The 7718-nt window shown below is 42.3% G+C and overlaps 1 pseudogene; it reads right to left on the bottom strand.

Annotated features, from left to right (window-relative positions):
- Positions 1 to 4710: 4710 nt before the first annotated feature.
- LOC110307968 lies at positions 4711 to 5740 on the bottom strand (annotated as a pseudogene).
- Between the last annotated feature and the right edge of the window lie 1978 nt (positions 5741 to 7718).

Here is a 7718-nt window from a genome sequence, read left to right as displayed (position 1 = left end):
AGATTACCTTCCAGAAATATGAATACTAGTCCATAGATGTGAAGGCTGCAGATGGCTTCTTCTGTAGTAGGTTTCCACATGTATCCTCAAATGGCCCTTAGTTTTACCTGCCCCCTCTCTATTCTCTCTTTGTCCCCCTTTCCTTTTTCCTAATTGATCGGGTTTGTATTTTGTTAATTTCAGCTGCATTTTGATTATCTCTTGGCATCTCTATTTTTGTGTGTTGTTTATTATTGTTTTTCCAATGTCTTCAGGTAAATCATTAAATTATTAATTTTGTATTACTCAAAGTTTTTGATGTAGGCACTAAACACTATAAATGTTCCTCCCAAGACTGCCTTAATTGTGTCCCAGATTTTGGTATGTTGTGCATATTCATTTATCGCTCAATCCTAAGTAGCTTTAATTTTCTTCTTGAGTTCTTCTTTAGCACAATTATCATTTGTTTCCATGAGTTTGTATACTTTCTGTAGTTTTTGTTTTTGTTGATATCCAATGTTATTCAATTGTTGTTATGTATAAGCAGGATGTCATTTAAATTGTTCTGTATTTGTTGACACTTGCTTCATCTTCTAATGCATTACCTGACACTAGTTATTCTTTAGTTTTTAAATCAATATTCTGTAGCTGTCTTTTAGGTTCATTTGATTTATAATGACATTTAGCTTGGGTGTTTCTTTTCTTAGTTATTTCTGAATAACCTCTCTCTCCTTTTTTTTTTTTTTTGCTTTTTCTTAACTTTGTTTATTTATTTATTTTTTAATTAGCTATTTATTTCATTTATATTTCCAATGCTATCCCAAAAGTCCCTCCAACCCTCCCACACCCACTCCCCCACCCACCCACTCCCACTTCTTGACCCTGGCATTCCCCTGTACTGAGGCATATAAAGTTTGCATGACCAATGGGTCTCTCTTTCCACTGATGGCCGACTAGGCCATCTTCTGATACATATGCAGCTAGAGACATGAGCTCTGGGGGGGAGGGGTACTGGTTAGTTCATATTATTGTTCCACCTATAGGGTTGCAGATCCCCCCAGCTCCCTGGGTACTTCCTCCAGCTCCTCCATTGGGGGCCCTCTGATCCATCCAATAGCTGACTGTGAGCATCCACTTCTGCATTTGCTAGGCCCCGGCATAGTCTCACAAGAGACAGCTATATCTGGGTCCTTTCAGCAAAATCTTGCTAGTGTATGCAATGCTGTCAGCGTTTGGAAGCTGATTATGGGATGGATCCCCGGATATGGCAGTCTCTAGATGGTCCATACTTTAGTCACAGCTCCAAACTTTGTCTCTGTAACTCCTTCCATGGGTGTTTTGTTCCCAATTCTAAGAAGGGCAAAGTGTCTATACTTTGGTCTTCGTTCTTCTTGAGTTTCATGTGTTTTGCACACAATATGTACTCACTGATAAGTGGATATTAGTCCAGAAACTTAGAATACCCAGGATATAAGATACAATTTGAATAACCTCTTTATTGGTGAGAATTGGGTATTGGATTGGGATTAATCAGCAGTTTTATATCTAATAGTGTATCTTCTATTAAAGAGGGAGGGTATCCCTGTGTTTTGTGCATATATGTTTGAGATTGTGGTATTCTGTTGGTGGATTTCCCTTTAATGTATATGAAATGACATTTCTTATTTCTTCAGAATCATTTTAGCTAGAAACCTACTTTATCAATATAAGAATGCCCATGCATACTTGTTTAGTAGTTCCATTTGCTTAGAATACCTTTTTTCATCCTTTTATAATAAGGTGATATTTAGTTTGAATGAAGTATATTTTTATGGAAGCAGCAAAAAGAAGAATTCTGTTTTCCCATCCAATCTATTATTGACTTTTTATTGGAAAATTGTGATCAATAATATTTAGTTATTATAAAAATATTTATTTTCTTATCATTCTGTTATGTTTTCTCAGATCTGCTTTGATTGTTTAGTCTGGCATTGTTCCTTCCATGTAACTTTTTGAATGTATTTTTCTTTTCAGGCTAAAATATTATTTCTATAATCCTCCACAGAGTTGTCTTAATATTCATAATTAAAAATTTATTTTTCATTGGATTTTTATTTATTTACATTTTAACTGTTATCCCCTTTCCTGGTTACCCCTCGGCAAACCCTCTCTCCCATTCTCTCCCCCGTGTGTGAGGGTGTGCCCCACTCACCTACATATTTCCACCTCATCATGCTAGCATTACCCTACACTGGAGCATCAAGCCTTTACAGGACCAAGGGCCTCCTCTCCCACTGATGCCAGATAAGGCTATCATCTGTTATATATTCAGGTGGAGTCATGGGTCCTCTTTGGTTGGTGGTTTAGTCCCTGGGAGCTCTGGAGTGTCTGGTTGGTTGATATTGTTCTTCCTATGGGGATGTAAACCTCTTAAGATTCTTCAGTTCTTGCCCTAACTCCTCCGTTGGGGTCACCATGCTCAGTCAGATATTTGACTTCAAGCATCCACATCAGTATTGGTCAGGCATGGCAAAGCCTCTTAGGAGACACAGCTATATCAGTATCCTGTTAGCAAGCACTTCTTGGCATCAGCAATAGTGTCTGGGTTGGGTGTCTGCATTTGGAATGAATCCCCAGGTGGAGAAATCTCTGTATGGCCTTTCCTTCAGTATCTGCTTCACTCTTTGTCCCTGTATTTCCTCTAGATCAGAAAAATTCTGGGTTAAACTTTTGGAGATGAATGGGTGGCCCCATCCCTCAACCAGGGGCCATGCCTAACCTCTGCATATGGTCTCTTCAGGTTCTTTCTCTCCTTTTTTGGGTATTTTAGCTAGTGGCATACTGGTTGGGTCCTGGGAGACTCTTGCTTTCCTGGCACCTGAGACTTTCTGGTGGCTACCCCTAGTTCCCCATCCCCCACTGTTACACACCTGTGTTCAATTTCCTGACCCTCTTTATATTACCCCCATTTCTCCTCATGCCTGATCTTGCCCTCCTTTTTTCCCATGCCTCTCCTCTCTTCATCCCAAGTTCCTTCTACCCTCTATATCCCTTGAATAGTTTGTTCCCCCTATGAAGACGGACCAAAGCCTCCACACTTTGGTCCTCCTTCTTGAGCTTTATACGGTTTGTGAGTTTTATTGTGGGTATGCCGAGAGCTTTTTGCCTAATATCCACTTATCAGTGAGTACATAACATGTGGGTTCTTTTGTGACTGAGATACTTCACTCAGGATGATATTTACTAGTTTCATCTATTTACCTAAGAATTCCCTGAAGTCATTATTTTAATAGCTGAGTAGTATACCATTGTGTAAATTTACCACATTTTCTGTATCCATTCCTCTGTTAAGGGACATCTGGGTTCTTTCCAGCTTCTGGCTATTATATATAAATAAGGCTGCTATGAGCATAGTGGAGCATATGTCCTTGTTATATGTTAGAGAATCTTTTGGGTATATGTCTAGGAGTTTGTTGGGTCCTGAGGCCTATAATCAGTTTTCTGAGGAACTGTCAGACTGATTTCCAGAGTGATTGTACAAGCTTGCAATCCCACCAACAATGGAGGAGTGTTCCTCTTTCTCCACATCCTCACCAGCATCTGCTTTCACCTGAGTTTTTGATCTTACCTATCTTGACTGGTGTGAAGTGGAATCTCAAGGCTTCTTAGATTTGCATTTCCCTGATGACTAAAGATGTTGAACATTTCTTTAGGTGCTTCTTGGCCATTTGTTATTTCTTAATTGAAAATCCTTTGTTTAGCTCTGTATCCCATTTTTTAATAGGGTTGTTTGGTTCTCTGGAGTCCAACTTCTTGAGTTCTTTGTATATATTGGATATTAGCCCTCTATTGGATGTAGGATTGGTAAAGATCTTTCCCCAATCTGTTGGTTGCTGTTTTGTCCTATTGAAAGTGTCATTTGCCTTACAGAAGTTTTGCAATTTTATGAGGTCCCATTTGTCAATTCTTTATCTTAGAGCATAAGCCATTGGTATTCTGTTCAGGAAAATTTCCCCTGTGTCCATAAGTTTAAGGGTCTTTCCCACTTTTATCTTTCTTTCTTTTTTAAAAAATTGAATATTTTTTTTATTTACATTTCAAATGTTATTACCTTTTCCAGTCCTCCCGGATACCCCCTATCCTCACCTACCCACCCTCTATCAACCCCCCCCCCCATCCTTGAATTCCCCTACATTGGGGCATCCACCCTTCACTGGGCCAAGGGCCTCTCCTCCCATTGATGCTTGGCAAGGCCATCCTCTGCTACATCTGTGGCTAGAGCCATGGGTCCCTCTACATGTACTCCTTGGTTGATGGTTTAGTCCTTGGGCACTCTGGGGCATCTGGTTGGTTGATATTGTTGTTCTTCCTATGGGATTGCAAACCCTTCAGCTCCTTCAGCCCTTTAACTTCTCCATTGGGGACCCCATGCTCAATCCAATGGTTGGCTGTGAGCATCTGCTTCTGTATTTGTCAGACTCTGGCAAAGCCTCTCAGGAGACAGCTATATCAGGCTCCTGTCAGCATGTACTTCTATTTTTTTTTTTTTGTGGGTGCAGCGAACTTTATTGATGGTATTCAAGAGAGTAGGGAGGGCTCCCTAGGCCCCTCCTGTTATTATGGGGGTCTGGGATGGAAATTGTGAGGAAGATGCTCAGTGTTGGGGGCCGAGTTAGGATAGGGACTCTTCAGCAACCGAGGGCCTCTCTCTTGCTCTCAGTGTCCTTGCTGGGGTGGGTGGTCCAGGGTTTCTTACTCCTTGGAGGCCATGTAGGCCATGAGGTCCACCACCCTGTTGCTGTAGCCGTATTCATTGTCATACCAGGAAATGAGCTTGACAAAGTTGTCATTGAGAGCAATGCCAGCCCCGGCATCGAAGGTGGAAGAGTGGGAGTTGCTGTTGAAGTCGCAGGAGACAACCTGGACCTCAGAGTAGCCCAAGATTCCCTTCAGCGAGCCCTCAGATGCCTGCTTCACCACCTTCTTGATGTCATCATACTTGGCAGGTTTCTCCAGGAGGCACGTCAGATCCACGACGGACACACTGGGGGTACGAACATGGAAGGCCATGCCAGTGAGCTTCCCGTTCAGCTCTGGGATGACCTTGCTCACAGCCTTGGCAGCGCCAGTGGATGCAGGGATGATGTTCTGGGCAGCCCCACGACCATCACGCCACAGCTTTCCAGAGGGGCCATCCACAGTCTTCTGGGTGGCAGTGATGGCATGGACCGTGGTCATGAGCCCTTCCACAATGCCAAAGTTGTCATGGATGACCTTGGCCAGGCGACTAAGCAGTTGGTGGGGCAGGATGCATTGCTGACAATCTTGAGTGAGTTGTCATATTTCTCGTGGTTCACACCCATCACAAACATGGGGGCATCTGCAGAAGGGGGGGAGATGATGACCCTTTTGGCTCCACCCTTCAAGTGGGCCCCGGCCTTCTCCATGGTGGTGAAGACACCAGTAGACTCCACGACATACTCAGCACCGGCCTTACCCCATTTGATGTTAGCGGGGTCTCGCTCCTGGAAGATGGTGATGGGCTTCTCGTTGATGACAAGCTTCCCATTCTCAGCCTTGACTGTGCCGTTGAATTTGCCATGGGTGGAGTCATACTGGAACATGTAGACCATGTAGTTGAGGTCAATGAAGGGGTCATTGATGGCAACAATCTCCACTTTGCCATGTGGAGAGCAGATGGCAGCCCTGGTGACCAGGCGCCCAATACGGCCAAATCCGTTCACACCAACCTTCACCATTTTGTCTACTGGACGAGGCTGGCACTGCACAAGAAGATGCGGCTGTCTCTGGAACAGGGAGGAGCAGAGAGCCCAGCATGTACTTCTTACCACCACAATAGTGTCTGGGTTTAGTGACTGTATATGGGATGGACCCTCAGGTAGGGCAGTCTCTGGATGGCCTTTCCTTCAGTCTCTGCTCCACACTTTGTCTCTGTATTTGGTCCCTTATTTTATTCCTCTTTCTAAGAAGGACTGAAACACCCATACTGTCATCTTCCTTCTTCTTGAGCTTCATGTGTTCTGTGAATTGTATCATGGGTATTCCAAGCATTTGGGCTAATATTAACTTATCAGTGAGTGCATACCATGTGTCTTTTTTTTATGATTGGGTTACCTCACTCAGGATGATATTTTCTAGTTTCATCAATTTGCCTGAGAATTTCATATTTTGATATTCTTCAGTTGAGTATTCTTTGTTTAGCTCTGTATCCCATTTTATAATAGGGTTATTTGATTCTCTGGAGCTTAACTTCTTGAGTTTTTTGTATATTGGAGATTAGACCTCTTTTGGATGTAGGATTGGTAAAGATTTTTTTCCCAATCTTTTGGTTGCTGTTTTTTTTCCCTATTGCCTTATAGAAGCTTTGCAATTTTGTGAGGTGTTCATGTATCCAAGGCTCTTCCCCAATTTCTCCTCTATTAGTCTAAGTATATCTGGTTTTATGTGGAGGTCCTTGATGTGCTTTGACTTGAGCTTTGTACAAGGAGATAAGAATGAATCAAGTTGCAGTCATCTACGTGCTGACCTCCAGTTGAACCAACATTTTTTTGACAATGTTGTCTTTTTCCACTGGATAGTTTTAGCTCGCTTGTCAAATACCAAGTGACCATAGGTGTGTGGGTTAATTTCTGGATCTTCAGTTATATTCTCTTAATCTTCCTGCCTGTCTCTGTATCAATACTATACAGTTTTTATCACTATTGTTCTGTAATACAGCTTGATGTCAGGGAAGGTGATTTCCCCAGAATTTCTTTTATTGTTAAAAATAATTTTGCAATCCTGTTTTTTTTTTTGTTATTCCAAATTAATTTACAAATTGCTATTTTTAACTCTATGGAGAACTGAGTTGGACTTTTGATGGGGATTGAATTGAATTTGTAGATTGCTTTTGGCAAAATGGTCATTTTTACTATATAAATCTCGCCAATCCATGAGCATGGGAGATCTTTCCATTTTCTGCGATCTCCTTTGACTTTTTTTTTTCTTCAGAGACTTGAAGTTCTTTTCATTCAGCTCTTTCACTTGCTTGGTTGGAGTGACACAAAGATTTTTGTAATAATAATTGTGACTATCATAAAGCATATTATTTCCCTAATTTCTTTCTCAGCCTGTCTATCCTTGAAGTGAAGGAAGGTTACTGATTAGTTTGAATAAATTTTTCCCCTTTCTTCTTATTATTATTGGGTATTTATTTCATTTACATTTCCAATGCTATCCCAAAAGTCCCCCCCACCCTCCCACACCCACTCCTCCACCCACCCACTCCCACTTCTTGGCCCTGGCATTTCCCTGTACTGAGGCATATAAAGTCTGCACAACCAATGGGCCTCTCTTTCCACTGATGGCTGACCAGGCCTTCTTCTGATACATATGCAGCTAGAGACACGAGCTCTGGGGGTACTGGTTAGTTCATATTGTTGTTCCACCTATAGGGTTGCAGATCCCCCCAGTCCCCCAGGTACTTCCTCCAGCTCCTCCATTGGGGGTCCTGACATCAATCCAATAGCTGACTGTGAGCATCAACTTCTGTGTTTGCTAGGCCCCAGCATAATCTCAATGAGACAGCTATATCAGGGTCCTTTCAGCAAAATCTTGCTAGTGTATGCAATGGTGTCAGCATTTGGAGGCTGATTATGGGATGGATCTCCGGGTATGGCAGCCTCTAGATGGCCTATCTTTTCGTCTGTCTCTGTAGCTCCTTCCATGGGTGCCTTGCTCCCAATTCCAAGAAGGGGAAA

The sequence above is a fragment of the Mus caroli genome, chromosome 13 (genome assembly GCF_900094665.2).
Source record: "Mus caroli chromosome 13, CAROLI_EIJ_v1.1, whole genome shotgun sequence".
In the NCBI taxonomy this organism is placed as follows: Eukaryota; Metazoa; Chordata; class Mammalia; order Rodentia; family Muridae; genus Mus; species Mus caroli.
The sequence above is the reverse complement of the archived record's forward strand: the minus strand, read 5'-3'. Positions and strand labels throughout refer to the sequence as shown.